Source organism: Gopherus evgoodei, chromosome 9 (assembly GCF_007399415.2).
Source record: "Gopherus evgoodei ecotype Sinaloan lineage chromosome 9, rGopEvg1_v1.p, whole genome shotgun sequence".
Lineage (NCBI taxonomy): Eukaryota > Metazoa > Chordata > Testudines > Testudinidae > Gopherus > Gopherus evgoodei.
In genome coordinates this window covers 105,496,667-105,517,628 of record NC_044330.1, presented here as the reverse complement: position 1 = coordinate 105,517,628, position 20,962 = coordinate 105,496,667, and the positions used below count along the sequence as shown (strand labels likewise).

Below are 20,962 nucleotides of genomic sequence, written 5' to 3'. Positions count from 1 at the left end.
TTCCCCCTTGCTTTCGGCACCACAGGACAAGGGGGCTTCGAGTAAAGGACCTGTGTTGGGCCACATGCCCACCTGAAGCTACATGGGGATACTGCGGTGGTTGGACCCCCTAGCCTAGCCAGGGATCTGACTCCCGGGAGCGGCAGGGGATCCCAATCCCTCATAGGGCCACCTGTGCCCGAGGCAGCCCTGGCACCCAAGGACCAAGTAGGCCAGCTGGCACCACAGATGCCAAGCCAGGCAATGGACCCGGTTAAGGCCCAGACCTCTATGGGCAAGCTCCCTCTAAAGCAGTGGAGGGTCCCTGGACCACAGGCTGTGACGAACTGGGAAAGTTCTTAATGTTTTCTCTGAGTACTGTGTTGGTGCCTCAGTGTCCCCATGGCAGTTCTTAAGTATCTGGCAGAGCAAAGGGCCAGTGCACCTAGATGCCTGGCACTCTGTCTCCTAGCAACTGATGGCCTGGGCCCCCCCCTCTGCAAAGGTGCCAGCTGAAGGTGTTGGAGACAAAGGGATCAGGTGACCTCCTGGCCCGGGAAAGGGGCTGAGGAGAGAGGAGGGGCTGGGAGGGGTTGTTAGTCTGGAGCTGGCTGGGGTCAAGGGTGGAGGGCAGACCTGGGGGTCTGGCTCACTGCCGCCCAGAATGGACCCAGCCGAAGGGTCCGGTTCGCTGTATCTACAAGCTCTGTTTTAGACCCTGTTCCTGTCATCGAATAAACCTCTGTTTTACTGGCTGGCTGAGAGTTATGTCTGACTGCAAAGTGGGGGTGCAGAACCCGGTGGCTTCCCCAGGACCCCACTGGGGCGGACTTGCTGTGGGAAGCGCACGGAGGGGCAGAGGATGCTGAATGCTCCAAGGAGAGACCCAGGAGGTGAAGCTGTTTGAGCTTCTTGCCCTGAACAAGTCTGCTCCAAGGAAGAGGAGGCTCCCCCAAAGTCCTGACTGGCTTGGTGGGGAGCAGTTCCAGAGCATCGCCCGGTGACTCCGTGACAACGGCATCAATCCCCAGCACCACAGAAGACCCAGGTCCCTAACTCCAAGGTTGCCACCTATGAGGCACAGGACAACTGAGTCATGATGCTGATCCTCATACCTGTGTCCCATTGGGCCTCCTGCCAGTGATCGCCACAGTGCAGACTCCCGGCGTCAATCCCCCTTGGTGTGGAATCATTCCCAGTTGCGGTACCAGTCTCCGACAACCTTTCAGGCTGGCATCATTCCTCACCCTTTTCTTACTTGTCTTGGACGAGGGTCAGCCGACAGACTGAGGCATCTAAGGCTCAGCCCTGGTCGCCAGAAGGGCAGTGATCTAAGTTAGAGGAAAGATTCAGCTCCTCACCTAGGAGAGGCGAATCGCCAACGCCCCGCGAGACTGGCATGGTGACGTGGCAGCAGGGGCAGTGGCCCTTCCAGTGGCAGTAGTGGAGCCTTTGGGGTGTACCTGTCGTGCTGGTCCTGTACTCCCACCACTCCACTGAGGCAGCATCGGACAAACTGCCTCTGCCTCAGCCGGTACCAGAGCACTGTGCCGAGTCAGATGCGGGAGTGTCGCAGCGGACCCTGATGCCCAAGAACCGTCCCCTGGCAGGCAAGGGGAGCCGTCCATCCCCCCATGGTACAGTCATCTCTGGACTAGGCAGTAGTGGGCCCCTTGCAAGTGAGCAGCCCCCACCCCCCATGACTTCAAAGACCACCGGGCCCTGCTCTAAAGAGTGGCTGCTAACCTGAACTTGGAGGTTGAAGAGCTAGCGGGGACTTCTTCAGTGTCATACCCTCCACCACCCTGGCCCACGTCACATTGCTCATCCACCCAGGCGTCCTGAAAATTGCCAAGTCTGTGTGGCAGACCTCCCTCTTCCATTCCACCTACCTCCAAGAAAGTGGAAAGAAATATTAGTCCTGGCAAAGGGATTTGAATATCTGTATACCCATCCTCCAGTAGGATCCCTGGTAGTGTCTGCCATCAATGAAAGGGCTGGGCAGGGCCAGGCCAGTGGCATGCCCAAAAATAAAAACGCCAAGAGACTGGACTTGTTTTGCAGGAAAATTTATTCAATGGCCAGCCTGCTATTTTGGGTGTCTCACCATCAGGCCCTGCTAGGCAGGTACAACTTCAACTTGTGGGACTCCATCAGCAAATTCAAGGAGGGCCTTCCACAGGACCAAGTCCAGGAGTTTGCTACCTTAGTGGATGAGGGGAAAGCAGTGGCGAGAGGCACCTTCCAGATGGCCTGGGTTGCTACGGACTCGGCGGCCAGGGTACTCACCTTTGCAGCTGTCATGAGGTGCAGATCCTGGTTACAGTCCTCCGGGCTGTCCCAGGAGATGCAGGCTACCCTTCAGGACCTCCCGATGGTTAATAAAAGGCGGATCCCAGGATCAGGTATATTGTCCTCTCAACCTGGTTTGCTCCACCTGTTGTGACCTGGGTCTGTTAATAAATGAGACAAAGTCAATCTTAGTCCCAATGCAGCACATAGCATTAATGGCAGCAGTCCTCGACTCTCCCCAGGCCAGAATTTTCCTCCCCGAGGCCCAGTTCCAGGCCATGGCAGACCTGATCTCGTGTAAACAAGCTCACCGTATCACCACCGCTCATACGTGCCTGTGGCTGTTGGGCCACATGGCAGCCTGTACTTACGTGGTTCAGCATTTGTGACTTGACCTCAGGCTGCTGCAGGCATTGGCATCAGTCTACATCCCCAACAGACACTGCACGGATCGTGTAGTCAAGGTCCTGGACCACATTCTGTCATCACTTGCATGGTGGCAAAACCCTGCATTGGTGCTGGAGGGAATCCTGTTCCAAGCCCCCCCCCCCCCCCCGCTGTTGGTTATCCTAGTCTCCGATGCTTCGGACCTAGGGTGGGGAGCCCACCTAGGCAATCTCATCACACAATGTCGTTGGTCCCACCTCAATTGTTCCCTACACATCAATGTCAAGGAGCTCAGAGCGGGCTGCTTGGCCTGCTACGTCTTCCTACCTCACTTAAAGAGCAGAGTGGTCCAGGTCCTGACTGACAGTACAGCAGCTATATTCCATATCAACAGGCAAGGAGGAGCCAAATTGTCTGCCCTTTGCCAAGAAGCCCTCAGGATATGTGCAACATGGCATCCATTTTTTAGCCGCGCACCTCCCCTGGGCCAGGAACGCTTTGGTTGATTGCTTCAGCAGGACCTTCTCGTCTCACCACGAGTGGTCTCTCCATCTGAAGGTGGTCAGCATGATCTTCCACAGGTGGGGTACTCCTCCAAGTGGACCTGTTTGCATCCAGGCACAACAGGAAATGCCACATCTTCTTTCGGGGGTCAGACAGAGGCTGTCTGTTGGACACTTTTCTGCTCCTGTGGTTGGGGGCTCTAATGTATGCGTTTCTCCCAGTTCCATTGATCTATGTGAATATCAAGCGGGATAGGGCGAAGGTGATCCTCATAGCGCCGACTTGGCCGCGCGAACATTCAGCACACTGCTGGACCTCGAGGCGTTTGCTCCAAAACGGCTATTGTTCCGGCCAGATTTGTTGTCCAAGAATCGCGGCGCCCTTCTGCACCCAAACCTGGCAGCATTGCATCTGACAGTTTGGCTGCTGCATGGCTAAATGTGGAGGAGCAGGAGTGCTCAGCTGGAGTCCAGCAAGTCTTTCTGGACAGCAGAAAGCCCTCCATTAGAGCGACCTACATGGCCAAGTATAGGTGGTTTATGTACTGGTCCTCAAATAAAGACATTTGGCCCAAGTGGGCCCTGCTGCAGTTGATTCTGGACTACGTTATGCACCTCAAGCTCCAAGGCCTGTCCCTTTTGTCCATTAATGTCTATCTGGCTGCTATTTCAGCTTTCCATCTGCCGTTCGAGGGCAGGTCTGTTTTTGCTCATGACATGATTGCTAGGTTCCTCAAGAGCCTCGAGCGCCTCTACCTGCACATCAGGGACCCAGTCTGAGAAGGCATAGGGTCAGTGGCATCTGATACACCAGTGCATGAGTGCGGCACTCAAGGCCTGTAGCCAACCCTGTGGATATTGCTAAGGAAAAAGTCTCCAACTCTGCATGTGGGTGCACACACACTTAGAATGGAATGGACATGAGCAACACATCTCGAAGACACAGTTACCTACCTTCTGTAACTGTGTTTTTTCAGGGGACGTGGATCAGCATTCACATCACACTCCCCATCAGTACCTAGCCTGCACCAGGGAAGCTAATGATTCAACCAGCTGACCAAATTTGGTGATGAATGCTGGTCACATACCAGCTGAGGCACGTTGCACATATGTTAAGAAGATGGGTTTTTGAATACTAAGGATCAGTAGAGATAGTTGTGCCTATACTGCTATATTCTCATGGCCACAGTCTGGGTTGTGAACTGTCAAACTACAAAGCTGATTTTCTAATTGGATTCTATGGCCTGCACTACATTTTATGTAAGGAAGAAAATCTGTATATAGTAATGTTTTCAAGTCTTTTCATATAAAAAGAATGATAAAATGTCTTCTGAAATAACACGTCTGCCTGTAGAGACACTTTTGTTCATGTAGCAATAGCCATTTTACTTCTGAAACTTAAACCTCTTAAGTATTCAGAAAATATTGCATACATGTCATGACTGTGTAGTTTTTTCTTATTGGCAAGACTTCAATGCTGCTATCTCTTGGATTTGAAGGGTGTGGCAAAAGTGAAAGAAACCGTCTTGTGAACTGATAAGCACTGTCTGCCAGCTGAAAGGAAATACGTTGCTGTTAAAAGTAAAAGGCAGACTTACTGTTCCATGCATCATTTTTCCTTGTTCTGCCTTTGCTAGTAGAAGTGGCTTCTGTAATCTCAGTATAGTGAGTGCATAAAATGGAGAGAATAATGCAAATGCCCTCCAATAATGAGAGCAATTACAGGCAACAGTTCTCTCCTCTTCAGACTTCTGCTTGGTTCTGTAGTGTTCAAATAGTCCATCGAGTTAGGTGACTTAACTGTTTAAACATCCTTTTGTTCTACAACATTTAACAAATGAGATGAATTTTGTTTTGGAAGAGAACAATTTGCTGCATTTCTGTAAGAATCTGAGAATCAGGTTTAAACGTTAGTATGGAGGAATCTGTCATTGGATTTAGACCAGGCTGAGGTCTGAAACAATAAGGGCTGTTAACTTTTTTTAGCTGTACAATACTGTTACTAATTAATCCATTTGAATCACGATAAAAATCCAACAGTATCATTTGCATGTTTTTCATTCCACTGGTTCAACTACCAGGCAGTACTTTCCTTAAGATATGAATGTTCAAGGTCCATGATCTAAGATCAGCAGCATCAGAGCAGTAGAGGAGATATCATAGGTCTAGATTATTAAAAAAGATAATGAATAGATATCTTTTTTTTAACATGTTGGTGTCAACTTATATTTGTTAAAATTCAAAGTCAAATCATTACTAAGAATATGGCCCATGTCAAAACCCCTCTCCTTGCCACTCCCTTCTATCTAGTGCATACTGTACAAACAAAGCAGTTAAGAGACATTTGTGTGTGTGTGTGTTTTGTGGGGGGGTATCTTGCTAGTGTCTAAAGAAATGGGTATGGTTTGTGGTTTTTTTTTTGAGGTAGGCTGATCCTTCTGCCTTTTGATTTTGCTGCTCCCCAAATCTCTCCTTCCTCTGCTGCCAAGATAGAAAAATAATTTGGGGCTAGAGAGAGTGATTTGGGGCTGGAAACAGAAATACCCCTTTCATGACCCCAGTTTGCAGCCAGTAGTAACATGTATCTACTCTAGGAAGATCAGAAAAGTTTATCTTCCTTGAAGTTCCGAGAGCAGCCTTGAGTGCGCTGCTCATTTTAGGAAAGCAGTGGTAGAGTGTCATCAGTAGAGTTTTGAAAAGCGGAGTTCTTCTGTGACTACAGTTGTCTCAGTGAAAACAGAGTTCTCCAATATGTAGATCCCCTTTATGGCCAGAATGGACAGTAAAGCAGGGTTTGCTTGCTCAGGAGCCCCACTGTGTCTGCCAAGGGATCCAAAGGCCAGAACACATAGCTCTGAGTCTGTTGGAACTCAGATCTGGTTGCTTAACAGCCATCTGTGTGTCACTGCAGTAGAAAAATGGCATGAAGCCAGAAAACATGGCTAGGCCACACTTGCTGTGGAAAGCGTATAGTTTATTTTAAAATCATCCACCTTTGGAAGAAGATGACGTGCACCTAGAAGACCAGAGGTTATGTTTGCCCTAAGATGGGTACAATGTTTAACGCTATATCTTTTTTTTAAAAAAAAAGATAGGAAATTACATACAAAAACGCCCCACATTAAATGAATGTCATTAGGTTGCAAAGTCCAGCACTTGAAAGGAGGAAACACCAGAGTTACTATTGTTCATGCAACCTTAGTTCTGCTTCCTGATGCATCAGTGTTGTACATTTAACAAGGTCCTGTGGCCCTTGGAAAGCATTTAAGCAATGGTCCTGTGGAAACGTACTTAAAGAGTGTATCATAATGCATACAGAAACAAAGGGAATTGGGGGAGCTCCTGACCTTAGTGGTGTCCTTAGTGAGGAGGATGCCTGGTGCGTCTGGAAGCTAGTTGGGGAATGGTGAGAGAAAGGACACTTGACTCTCTTTCCTGCTCTTTCACTGCCTCCAGCTTGCTGTCTTTGGACCAGTGTTATAAGTACTGTGTACCTAACGGGTGGTTCTTTCCCTGTGCTTACACATTGTCAATTTGAATGTGTTCTCTGGAGTGCTTCAAATAGACAACAGTAAAGCCCTTGTGTTTTCTTCAGAGAGGCTTTGTTCTTACCGTTTCTGCTGCTCCTTAGTCGAACAACTTAATATTGTGAAGGATCAGTTTAATTTATAATAGAAGGATGCTAGTTACTTACAACCAAAATATCTACTTATCCTTGTTAATGGCAGTTATAGCCTTAAATGTGACTTTAATGTCAAATGTGTATTGTTCACAAGAAAAATTTGCAGTTTTCACCCTGGGTCTATGAGTCAGGATGGGTTCTTAACTGGTCATGATGCAGGAGAGGAATCTTAGATTTATACCTGTATAATCCATTGCCTTCATATTGTGCATTCAGTGACATCTGTGCAATCCGATTGCACAGTGTGTTTGCACAGCTGTAATTAATTGCAACTCTAAACATTTTTTTGAAAGGAATAGAATCCATGTTTTTTAGGTATATTAGCTGTGTTGTGCAAAGAGAAGTAAAAAGCAGTAAAAACACCTTAGAGCGTCTTTAAAAAGTCTAACTAAATACATATGCAAGGAACAGATCTGAGTAAGATTTAGTGCAGTTCTACTGTGAAGAATGGTTCTATCATTTTTTTTTCTATCTCTAGTCAACCTGATTCTCTTTTAGATCTGAAAATTGCTGTTTTCTTTCATTTTAGAGTGGGGGAAATCCTTTACATGAATGTTCATTTTGATACTGGTCTCATCATTTTTTTACCTTTATTCAAAGGGGTGGATATGTTCAGTTGGGGCTCAGGAATTGTTGCGGGTATTTTCAGGGTCACCTAGGTGCTTAAAATGGACTATAATGATTTGGTGAATCTTAAATCAATCTTCAGTTCAGGCCAGCTGGCATAACTTCAATGCAGGTAGTTAATCTCTGAGACATAGTTTAATTTCTGTTTTACAATACTTAAAGTGCTCTAGATATGAGGTGCACAGGATGTTTTAAACATTAATAAACTAAACCTACCAATGACCCTGTAGCATGGGCATTCTCTTCACTTTAGACAAGTAATAGAGGCACAAAACACTGGCCACGTCTACATGGGGATAAAAGAACTAAAGATAAAATGTCTACACAGCAATTTTTAACCCTGCATTGGAACCCAAGTCAGCTGCCCAGGGTGGTCTGCAGTCATGCTGAGGGGCTATTATCCCCATGTAGATATGCTCACTGTGGTCCCCTAAGAAGTCTGGGTTCTAACCCTGATGCTGCTACGAATCTCATGGTGTGCTTTAGCCACAGACCATCCTTCCCATGCTTGCTATAATATACAGATAATAGATTACTACCACGGTACTGAACATTCAGCTTTGACTGTCAGTAATGAGAGGGATCAGATTGCTTTTTGTTTCTAGTTATTGGTTTTATCAGTGGCTTGCTGTATCTGGAACTATCTATTAGGCAGCCACAAAGAAATATCATAGTGACTTCTTATAGCAGCAGCCAAAGTTCCCAATTTGTACTGGAGCTCTGTTGTACTAGGCGTGTCACAAATATAGACACATGGACAATTTAGTTCTCTAACCAAATTGGCAAAACTTTTTGCACCTCTGGAAGCATTTTATAAAATCTTCAAAGCCTTGTTTTTGAGTCATGTCTCACTGTAGGTGAACTACAAGCTCTGGTAGCTGACCACACTTCCATTAGAAGGGGATTTCTGTTTCAAATCAAACCCAGGAGACATCTAAAAATCCAGAAAATGTAATCGCTTCTCTGGGTGGGGTGTGGGAAGTATTGTCAAGTCAACAGAGTGAACAAGATGATATTTGGACACTGCTCTCAGAAGGAATCTTGTGAGAGTCTGATACCCAGTTTTAATAAGGCTTGGAAGATGCATCCAGCTTTTGGTTTTATTAGATCAGCCTGTATCGGAGACATTTTGGAATGGTTGTTTTCTTGCATTTCTGTTTGCTAATCTTTGGTGATATTGACTTGAAAGCCGTCTGGGGGGGAAAGGCCATTCTGTGAAGTGCCAATGACAGCAGTTAGTTTCAAGATTGTTCAGCTTTGGAGGATCTGCAAGGCAGCCATATGGAGTGTACTGCATACTTAATTAAACATTGTTCTGAGCAGAAGTTTAGTTTTCTCCCTATTGCCTGTGTGTGGACGGGGTGGTTTGAGTATTTAACCCATGTTGTATAAAATTTATATCCTTCCTCTTTTCTTAAATATGTATCTTAAAATAGGGTAGCTGATATCCCACGTCCAGCTTCTTTTTAAGAGCAGGAACACAGTACAGTAAAAGCTGTTTTATCTGGTGTTGGAGTGGGGTGCCAGTAAGTGAAAAATACCGGTTAACTAAGAGGGAGGGAGTTTGGGTGCAGGAGGGGGGTGCTGGGCTGGGGGTTATAGTGCAGGATGGGATGTAGACCGTGGGCTCTGGGAGGGAGTTTGGGTGCAGCAGGAAGCTCAGGGCAGTGGGTGGAGGTGTGGGAGGGGGCGCAGGATCCAGGGGGGTGCTCACCTTGGGTGGCAGGCTGTACTGGCTGCTCCTAGGCGGAGGTGCAACTAGGCGGCTCTGCGCACTGCCCCCACGCCACCTGGAGTGCTAGCTCCGCAGCTCCCATTGGCTGGGAACCACAGCCAATGGGAGCTGTGTGGGCGGTGCCTGTGGGTGGAGGTAGCACACAGGGTCGCCTGCTGCGCCTCTGCCTAGAAGCAGCTGAGATGAGGAGCTGCCCACAGTGAGCACCCCCTGGATCTGGCACGCCGCACCCTCTGCCGCGCACTAGCCGGCTGCCAGCCTCGCGCTAACCGGGCTAGAAACTGGAATTTCAGTGATGATCCGAAACGCCAGTTTATAGAGCTTTCCCGTTGGTGAAGTGCCAGATGAAACAGCTTTTACTGTATATTGGGAAGTTGCTGGAAGAAGGGAAGCAGAGAGGTTGGAAGATTAGCCAGTCAAGGCTTTGGAGAAGATTAGGACCTGGTCTACACTTAAGTTTTTCCAGCATAGCTACGTCTGTTTGGAATGTGAAAAAAATTCACAGCCCTGACTGTCATAGCTATGCTGGCAAAAGCCCAAATGTAGCTGAAGTTGTATTGGCAAAAAGTCATTTAGCCACAATAGTTTATTTCATTGAGGGAACTGGTATGTGCTGTACTGGCAAAATAATTCTTTTGCCAGAATAAGCTGCATCTATACTAGGAGAGTTTTCTGGCATAATGCTGTTGGCAAACTCTTTCCTGCTCTTATTCACAGTCTCACTCTTGCAGATGTTCTTTTCAGGGGAAGAGATGGAGTGCATGAACTCGAGCCACCTTATGCTCGTTCTATTCACTGTCTTAACAGGTACGGGTCCTTCAGTCAGTATTTCTCTGCGCAAATAAAGCTTTGTGGCATTGCATTAGAATGCGTTGTGCAGCTAAGATTTTAAGAACTTCCCTTGGTTAAAATACTCTGCCTCCATAAACAACAACAAAACATGGCTGAAAAGAAATACCTGAAAGACAGGGAAATTGAGAACTGGGAAAGTCAAAAGCAAGGCTGTAGCTGCATGTTGCCGAACTTAATATAACCAGTGATCTAAGACTATATCTCAAATGATACAAGCATGCTTAGTAATTAATTTAATATGTAAAGGCTTTACCACCTTGTATCTCAGTACTTGGCCATAGCTGAAGTGGAGTTTTGGCCCTGATCCTGGTCTCTGCTACAGATGTTTTTTCTACACTGTGAGCACAGGGCAGCCCTAAAGCTGGGGAGATCCTCTCGTGGCCAGCTGCCCCAGCATAGAGAAGTCCTTTGGATTGTCTCCGAGTCATGCCGCATAAATTGTGTGTAACTGTGCACACTCTGGTGTAACGGAAAATGACTGGGAGAAACCAGACATGACTGGAGCTTTCTTGTACCCTGGCCATTCCCTACTGCTGTATCCATCTGTTGCTGGCTTTAGCGTATGGTGCAAGTTAGAACAGTCTCTAGGACTGTTATAGCTCACGTTAGGGAACTAGACCTGAATATAATTGATGAAGGATTGGGGAAGTGCAGTGGTGGTTTAAGTGACCTTTGTCTGCGCAAATTCCCATCCTTCTCCACCTCGAGTTGCTCTTTGGATTTCTCAGTAACATACAAAGATCTGGGCCACTGGCTGCAGGCATTTAGCTTCTATTCTGTCAGATCCTGCAAGTAGCTAGGCACCTTCAACTCCTGTTAATTTGAACGGGAGTAGACGGTGTTCTGCATATTTCAGGATTGAGCTCACGTTGCTGAAGTTGAAGGCCAACGTTTATCAACTTTACCATTTAATTTTTTCATACAGTTCTTGGGAATGTTCAGAATTATTGTATGACGTTACATTGTCATTTTGTTCTTCCTGGATTGCTTGAGGTGATATCTTAGGTATTATTTACATACAACTGCTTCCTGCTTTTAAAAAGATTATTTTAAGTGACTGACTCTGAAAATATATGAAAACACATCCTCAACATGGAGATGTAGACTTAAATAATTTAATTCTAGAAATAAAGGCTTTTCTGTTAATGAGGAACCTATAAACTTGAGCAGACTTAACAACTTCCGGCATTGTTTGTTTACACAATAGCCAAAGCCATATTACCCTGCTAGATTTTTTGCAGTATGTACTTCTGCTTATGTCTTCAATTTGTCATCACAAATGCAGCACAGCATTATGAGCTCTCTGGAAGGAAAGGGAGAACTTTGGATAGGTAGTAAAAGTGTGACTGTAAGCCCCTTGGGGCAGGGTACTGTCTTTATTCTGTGTCTGTACAGCACAATGGGGCCCTGGGCCATGACTAGGGCTCCTAGGTGCTACAGTAATACAAATAACAACAATATCTGACATACTTTACTGAAAATTCTTCCATTCTGGAAGCCTTTATGGCAACTTAACAGCTGCTAGCTTCTTAAAAGTATTTTAGATTGCACTCCTGTACTAACTGTCCTTATTCTGCTTTGCTAAATGGATTTTTTTTGTGTAGAACATTAGTGGTAAACCTGTATCCACAACTTTAAGGTGGATTGAGGCAGGAAGGAATTAACTTGACAGCCATGGAGCTGACCGTAACTGAGTAGAACATTTAGAAGGGCAGTATTTATAGCTCGTAGATGGTGATGTCATCATATCACAAAGGTAGCCTGGCTCATACTTGACTTCTGAGGCTGCATTAGGGTAAAAAATTCTTACAGCCTAAGAGGGAGTTCCACTAAACTTGTGCCAATGAGCAAAGACCCCTATTCTCTGGAGTAAAGAACCTTCTCAGATGATATCTTCAGGGAAGCAGAATTGAAAGCAAGTTGCTTTCCCTTCCAAGGTGGGTTTCCGGAGGCCGTCTTTCCCACGTGTGTATGGTGGGAGTAAATGGGAGGGGTGATCTTGGGACTTAACATGGAACAGGAGCTGGAAGATATCAAACAAGCGCCAGCAAGCCCATACTTCACTGCCACAGCACACAGGAACTCGGATTTCATCTCTACTTTGCTCATAGCAACATTATCAAGTCTGCACATGAACAATCTTGGAAGCGGAAGGGTAGATGGTTCCACTGGAAAGTCATAAAAGTATACAAAATTCAAAGAACTAATCAGTGGCCTAAATTTGATTAATACCAGTGGAAGAGAGAGAAACATTTATTCTAGCTGAAGGGTATTCTTTCCAAAGAACTGATGGACAGAAAAGTAAATCTCAGAAAAAAATATGCATCACCTACCTAGTTTCTGTGAACAATACTAACATAATGCAAGGAGCTTAAAGAGACGCTTCTCATGAAGAAAAGAGCTCCAAAGCGCTGCTGAAGATCTCTTCAGTCTCATCCTTAGGCCAGTTGTACATTTCAAACTTTTTTGCCAATGTAGCTACACCTCTACCCTGATATAAAGCTGTCCTCGGGAGCCAAAAAATCTTACTGTGTTATAGGTGAAACCGCCTTATAGCGAACTTTTTTTATCCACTGGAGTGCACATCCCTGCCCCCTCAGAGCGCTGCTTTACCTCATTATATCCGAATTTGTGTTATATCACCTTGCGTTATATCGGCGTAGAGGTGTATATTGGTCAGGGTATAATGAGGTCTGATTTTGAGACAGAACTGTATGGGCAAAAACCCTAGCGTACATGTGGTTATACTGGCAAAACTACACTTTAGCAAACTTGCTTTGGGGGTGAAGGTGAGGAGGGCTCAAATAAATTGTGTTTTTGCCAGCATTGTTTTGCTGGTATAGCCTGTCCACATGTGAAGCACTTTACTCGCATAATATTTTGGTATATCTAAACCGGCAAAGCTTTCAGGCATAGACCTGGTCTTAGTGGAAGGTATCCCTATGGATTTTATTTACTTCTGCCCTGATCAGTGGCAAGGAACACAATGACCAACATGGATCGAAGCACAAGGATCAAACTATTTGTCAGTTTCTGACTCCTTCCAATGAATTAGGTTCTTATGGTATTCTCTCTGTACGAAAGATGCACATTCATGCTCATCTTACTCCAAATGTGATGAGAAATAGTACAAGGCATGTAATAAGAGCAGGCTTTCATTTTGTACCTGTAACTCTACCAAATTCCATAGTGTCCCGATCCTGGGGAAGATTTGACAGCAAGATTGAGAGTTGGAAAATTCCATCAGAATTTTTAGCCTTCTAGAACCAGAAGAAACAGAGCTTCGTGATTATCAGATTGCTTCCTAAAGGGGAACAATTTGGCAAGCTGGGATTATCACACAATCATATTTCTTTGCAAGTTAGACTGTGCATTTTAATAAACTGTTGGATTTTTTTCATAATAGGAGGAATGCTGCTTTTTAAAAAGAAAACCAGAACCTGTGACCTGTATCTCCAGGGTTTCAGAGAAGTAGAAACCAGAGAATTTAAAAAAGAAAAAAAAAGTTTAGTTTCTTAGACATTATATCTCCTCTTCTGCCTTCTGTCATATGTGTTCTATTTATATTGGCATGGACTGAAACTGTGGTAAATGTCCTGTGCTTCATTCTTTGGTCCCAGTAGTACTAGAAACTGATTTTCTGAGACACATTGCTTATGGAAAATACATTCCTGGTTAGCAGCATTGGGGTAATTGACTTTCGGTGTTTAGAAACATCTTGTGAAAGAGTAATTACATTTTGATTATAGAACCGTATTCCAAATATATTACATTTATAATCTAGCATGAATACATTTAATTCAGACTGAAATTTAGAAGGAATATCTCAGATGCCATGAGTATGGGCGGGGGCTAGGGATTGCTCACTGGTTTGAGCATTGGCTTGCTAAAACCAGGATTGTGAGTTCAATCCTTGAGGGGCCATTTAGGGAACCAGGGTAAAAATCTGTCTGGGGATTGGTCCTGCTTTGAACAGGGGGTTGGACTAGATGACCTCCTGAGGTCCCTTCCAACCCCTGATAGTCTGATTCTAAATCTTGCATTTCAGTAGCTGTTAGAGTTTTAAAGGACACATAATAATCTGAATTTTAGAATATTTTTTAAAGTATCAGTTTAAGAACTACTTTAATATCTAGGTTTAATAAAGTTAATACTGTGGAAAACTATTGCCCAGATCCTTTGCATTTGTGTTTCTTGATAAATATATTCGTGTCAATTGACTTTTGACCAGGAGAGCAGCTATTTGTTTACTGACAACTGTTTATGTTGCTTGGAGAGGCTTAAGAGCTTGATTTCCTCTGGAGCTTGTCAAGAAGGTGATAGTGTGCATGGCCGTACATCTGGAACATTGTGTAATAGCAGGAGTTGTTAGACTTAGAAAGAGGGTTTGGAGAAGTAAATAGAAAAGATTGCAGCATGGAGGCACATTTACTTTACATCATGAGGCATTTGACTTTTTCCAAAAATGTACCCCAAAGCTAGAAGCTGGGTTTTTTTATTCTATTGGGAGTCTTTTCTTGCTTTTAACAAGTTGATAGGGAAAGGTTGCTAGCTTCATCTAGCCACGATATGGTTCACAGGTCCATTTCAAATAGTCTTGTTAGTAGGTGGAGACAGCTCCCTTCTTTGAACTCTTGTGTACCTGATGAAGATAGCCTATTTTAATTCATTTGGACTGCTTCCCTTTAGAGATTCTTCAACACCACACTTCTATGTATTGTACTGAAGGGAAACGTATTAAGCAACTGTTCTCTGAAGTGCAGTATACTGGAATTCCAATAACCGAATGAAGCAGAATACTGTGCTTCCAAGCATTGAGGCCTGGAGCTGTGATATCTCCCGCTGTTGCTTTGTCTGATTTCTAGACTGATGGTAGTTCCCCCTCCTCCACCCACAAGAGAAAGCAAAACCAAGGTACTTCAGGAAATGGTGTTGGTGATTCAGTAGATCACAATCTCTGAGGCCAAACAGATTTTCTAGCATGATTGATGCTAGGCAGGTCTCTTTTGTGAGACCGAAAGTAGAAGTCTTAACAACTTGTGGTACAAGTCTGGGTTTCAGATGGCTCTGAGGAAGACCAGTGTTTTGCAGATAAGCTGCACGCTATAATTGGTCTGGTAGAACAATATTATAATCTCTCAAGCAGTCTCTTCCCATGTTTCATCCTCATGGGTCAACATAATATGCAAGTGATCTGATGCAAATGCCTGGGAAGGCAGCTGGAGTGCCAGTAGAAAGAAATCTCATGCTGAGTCTGACTGGTTCTGATAGGGAAATTTTGAAGTTCTATGCCATGGCTGTACTGAAGGGGAAGAAGGACTTCTTCGCTTCAGCAGTAGCAAATGCAAAAATGTGCATCAGCTGAACTGTTCCAGATGGTCGCTAGCCTTTTTAATTCAGGTCGTCTCTGCTTGGTAACAACCAAGTATTCAACATTAGTGGAAGTATTTAAGTTGCTTCATGTGTAAGAATACTTTGATCCAGAGTGAATGTCTGGGGAGCTTCAGAAAGCTGGACCCTTGGTTTTTTTTTTGGCTGGCACTGAGCCTTATATTGAAGGGAATTTTTGTTATCCCTCTCTGAGGGCAATGAGTAAGTATTGCTTAAGAGGATGATGATCATCCTCTACTCAAGAAACCATCTCTTGATTTTAATGTCTCTACAGTCTTTTTACGTCTCTTGATCTCCTTTTTGGAGAGAAGGTTATCAAGGGTTTGTAATGAGGCAAGCTTTACTTGTACATCAAGTCTCGGGTTTGTGACCCATTCAGTCTGGTGTTAAACTTGTCTGTGATACAGAGCTTCTTAGTATTAGGTGATCAAGCTTCTGTGTTGATTCCCTCATGCTATGTGGTTTGTCAGGTCCTGAGATAGTAGACACATTCTACTGCATTGCCTCCAATGTCCCAGGTGACACCCACTCTCTCTCCATATTTGTCAGGTTCTGCCATTTGAATGCCTTAGGGGGGGAGGCCCTGATCCTGCACTGTGGTCTGGGGGGGCCTTAGGGGAGAGACCCTGATCCTGCACTGCTGCACCCCCACAGAGCTCCATTCACCTCATTGCTTAGTCACCTGTGGTGAACCATAAGCAGACGGGGCTCGTTGGTGTGTGACTGCAACTCCGGTATGGATGGCGGAGGTTATCTGACAGACTCAGCCAACAAGACTCAGATGGGAAATAAGGGAGCTGGTAATATTTATACAGAGTTTTTCATCCCTGAATCACAAAAGAGGGTCAGCATTGTGTTACAGATGGAAATGGAGGCACAGAGGTGAAGTGACTTGTGAAGAGTTGCCTCATTATAGAAGGAGTTTGTCTGCTGTGGTTTTAGATAACCTGAAGTTTGCACTGGTGGAAATCTTTCAGCAACTTCCCTAATAGTGGACCCCAACTCTAGTTCTTGGACCAAAGGGCATCAGATGAATTTTTTAAATATATATATAATTATATTGTGCACCAGAGTTCTACTTGAATTCTGTGTTCTCATATGGCAGCCCAGACTGTTGAAAGGTGAATTGTCAGGCTGGAAGGAGGTCACTAGTGGAGTCCCTCAAGGGATCGGTTTTTGGGACCGATCTTATTTAACCTTTTATTACTGACCTTGGCACAAAGAGCGGGAATGTGCTAATAAAGTTTGCGATGAGGACACGAAGCTGGGGGGTATTGCTAACACGGAGAAGGACAGGGGATACTATTCAGGAAGATCTGAACCACCTTGTAAACTGGAGTAATAGACATAGGATGAAATACAATAGTGAAAAGTGCAAGGTTATGCATTTAGGAATTAATAATAAGAATTTTGGGGTATACGTTGGGGGCGAATCATTGGAAGCGACGGAGGAGGAGAAGGACCTTGGGGTGCTGGTTGATAGCAGGATGACTATGAGTCGCCAATGTGATACAGCTGTTAAAAAAGCAAATGCGATTTTGGGATGCATCAGGCGGGGGTATTTCCTGCAAGGATAGGAGGTTGTAGTACCGTATACAGGCGTTGGTGAGACCCCATCTGGAATACTGTGTGCAGTTCTGTGTGTCCCATTTCAGAAGATGAATTCAAACTGAACAGGTTCAGAGACGGGCTACAATGATCATCCGAGGAATGGAAAACTGCCTTACGAAAGAGACTCAAAGGAGCTTGGCTTGGTTAGCCTGGCCAAAAGAAGGGCTGCAGGGGGGGATATGCTTACTCTATATAAATAGATCAGGGGGGTTAACGTTAGGGAGGGAGAGGAATTATTTAAGTTTATACTACGTAGGCACGAGGACGAATGGTAATAAACTGGATATTAGGGAAGTTTAGACTTGAAATTAGACAAGGTTTCTAAACCATTAGGGGAGTGAAGTTCTGGAACAGCCTTCCGAGGGAAGTAGTGGGGCACAAGACTTTCCTGGCTTTAAGACAAAGCTTGATAGTATATGGAGGGGATGTGTTATGATAGGATTGTTTAATTTTGGGCAATTGATCTTGGATTACCACCAGATAGGTCTGCTCAATGATCTGCGGGGAGATGTTGGATGGCATGGGAACTGAGTTACTGCGAGAGATTCCTTCTTGGGTGCTGGCTTGGGACTCTTGCCCACATGCTCAGGGTTTAGCTGATCGCCATATTTGGGGTCGGGAAGGAATTTTCCTCCAGGGGCGGATTGGCAGGGCCCGGAGGTTGTTTCGCCTTCCCCTGCAGCGTGGGGCAACGGTCGCTTGCTGGTGGTTTCTCTGCAGCTTGAGGTCTTCAAACCAATTTTGAAGATTTCAATAACTCGATCCTGGGATAGGGGTTGTTATAAAATTGGATGGGTGGGGTTCTGTGGCCTGCCTTGTGCAGGAGGTCAGACTAGATGATCAGATTGGTCCCTTCTGACCTATGAGTCTATATCTCCTTCCAGCTGGTGGAGCTAGGAAAATGGCTTTTGCGTCTGTAAAGGATTTGCTATCTGTCAGTCTCTCATGGGCAAAATAAAACTTCCGCTAACTGCTCTGAGGCCCAGGCTATTTTCGTTCTCTTTCAGATTCTAAAACTTGCTGTGTCAACTCTCTTCTTCCAAAATATCTAAAGTATTTACACTATAGACTGATTCTCTGCCAGAGACTATCTTGGAGTTACAAGAATACAAAACAAGTGAGTGTCACTGTTTTGTGACCAGATGAGAGTTTCACAGAAATCTTAAGATTTCAGATATTCCTGAGCAAAACGCACACCTTTTGTATCTTAGACATAAACCACTGGAAATAGAAATATGAATGGCACTTTAATTATAAAATAGAGAACATTTGCATTGTGATAGTCAAGTGAAATAAGACTGCCTGCTTGGATGTGCAAGGTTAAAATTGATTGATTTTTTTAATCCACAGACTAAATATAATACAAGTTTTCCTATTCTGTCTTGCCACTGTGCCTCATCCTTGACCTTGAGTGTCCACTCCCAGGCATGAGGAGGCAATTCATTTTTCATGACCACCTAATCCTTGGAATCTGAGGTAGTTTTTGCTCATTGACGCCTGCTTGCTGGGTAATGGCTGGACACCCCAGCTTGTTTCACTTAAGGTATCCGATCCATTAGACTCAAAGCTGCGTGTGTACACAGCTAAACCCCTGATGGTAGGGACTATAACACTTAGAAGTGCTTGCCATACAGTGAAATACCTTCACTGGGAGCTATCTGCCTCCTGGCTGGGTGGAAGGTGGCTTGGGGGTTCCTTCCGCTACTGTTTCTGCCTCCTGCTAAGCAGGTGAAGGAGGCTCCCAGCTCCTGCTGTTGGCACACTTCTTTCTGAGGCTCTCCTCCCTTTGTGGTGGTGCTGCTGCTGCAATCTGGAAAACAGGTGGCGAGAGTTAAGGGAAGGAGACATTTTTTGATGGGAAGTTATAGCAAAAAAACCAAAACACAACACCTGGGAATGTAGTTCATTTCTCATGTCACCAGACTCAATTTGTAGGAAATTGGACAGTCAGGGGTACACTACAGTAGTGCACTCAAAGTGGGTCTCTACAAAAACGCACTGGATAATCACTGGGTTAAATCTGTCAGTCAACTGGAATACCATCAGCTGGTCCTGACTGTCACCATATTTACTTGAAAGTACCAAAAAGGAAAATTGTAATCAAGTACTTTTATAAAGAAATATAGACTTTAGTTATTATGGTTCACTCAGTGTTTTACCATCATAAGACCATTAATTATGTCCAGCAAGGGGATACAAAGAACAGTTCTCATCAGAATAGGGAAACCGGTTTATATTCCTCTTCAGCAGCAGTGATGAGGCACAGGACTTCCCTGAAATCTCAGAATAACCACTGAACTCATTTTCATCCACCAGATATTCCTTTCCTCAAAATCCTGGACTTCCTCGTCCCTCACAATATCTAGCTTAGGTTAAGATTATAACAAAAATAATATTCAAACAACTTTCACTGTGGCTTATGGGAAGCCCTGAAGGCAGTCCTTGAAATAGCGTTTCTGACGTGCCACTTAAAGCCTTTCCCTAAGTTGGCGACACTGATAATACTGACTTATACTTTGTGGCAACCTAGTAACAGGTCCCGTACAGAGTTTTAGAAATGCGGCGTTTCCTAGTCCCATTAAAGGAGCTGAAATCTTTGTGAAACCTGGATGAGAGCCCATATTTCTAACAGAAATACGCATGTAGACAAACCTCCACCACTAACCCAATTTAAGAGGCAGACTACAGGACTTCCTATTCCATGTAGCAACAGATGAGTGCATGGGATTTTACAGGCAGATACAGTGATGATGTCCTGGCCCTGTGGAACTTGCAGGTCTAAACTTGGACACAAAGGACAGAAAACCACGGAATAATAAGAGAGTGGGAAAACATACGGGTGAAGCAGTGAGGTGAATCCTGGCCTGGGTGAGATGATAGAGATCTTCTGTCTCAAAGCCAACTGCTGCAGCAAGAGCAGCCAGGTAGAGACAAGATGATACAACATCTGCCTGCTGCAGGTTTTGCACCTTTCTCTGAAGCACCTGTTGCTGGCCACTATGAGAGACAGGATGCTGGACTAGATGTTATAGTTCCTGCTCTAAAGAGTTTACAGTCTGTCTTTGTTCTGTTTTTGAACAGCTCCTAGCACAGTGAGGACCTGGTCCATGACTAGGGCTACTAGGCTTTATGGTAATAAATAATAATAGACAGGCCTTGATGTAATCCACTATGGCAATTTCTATGTTCACCAAAGAGAGAGGCTTTGCCTCACGACCACATCTAAATGCTTTCTGTAAGACTGTCACACCCACGCATGGGAGCACTCAGATGGCCTCTAGCATGTGAGAAGCAACAGACAGGCTAGTTGTTGGTCACCGCAGCACTGTCTCTTGAAGCCCTCCTGTAGTTTTGCATGGCTGGCTAGGAGAAAAGTCTCCAGTCACTTTTCCACAAGCACCCAATGCTTCAGATTTGGTTGACTGACAAGAAAACATGGCTGTCCCAGTGTCTGGACTGTGATCTTATTCTGACTTAATGAAATGTTGTTGGGACTATCTGGAGATATCCTTCTTGTTCTGTTTTTGGTGATTGTACTGGCTTTCTACTTTTGGGTTTTTTTAGTTTATCTGTGACTTGGTTGTATGTTTAGTTTTGTTCTCAAGTGCAATATAAAATGTCACTCTTGCACCCAGTTTAAAGACTCAGAAGTAAGACTAAATAACTATCTCAAAGACAAGTATACATTGTAGTGCTGTGGTCTACCTTGTGTGAAATCTAGATGTGGTCATTCAGGGTAACACTAGTCTAGTCTGCTGCTGCCTGCTGTCTGAGACTGAAGATGATGATTTTGGTTCCTGGTTCCCTTTGAAGCTAGTAGAGAATAGCCTGATCAGGCTAGAGACACATACAGTTGGGCCATGCATCCTACCTGCATCAGATGTGCTTTGCTCCATATATTGG

The 20,962-nt window shown here is 44.7% G+C and overlaps 1 protein-coding gene across 2 annotated transcripts in view; it reads left to right on the top strand.

Moving 5' to 3' along the window:
* Positions 1-20,962, top strand: part of STK26 (serine/threonine kinase 26) — a 59,686-nt gene that overhangs the window by 14,757 nt on the left and 23,967 nt on the right. The gene's annotated exons all lie outside the window — the stretch shown is intronic.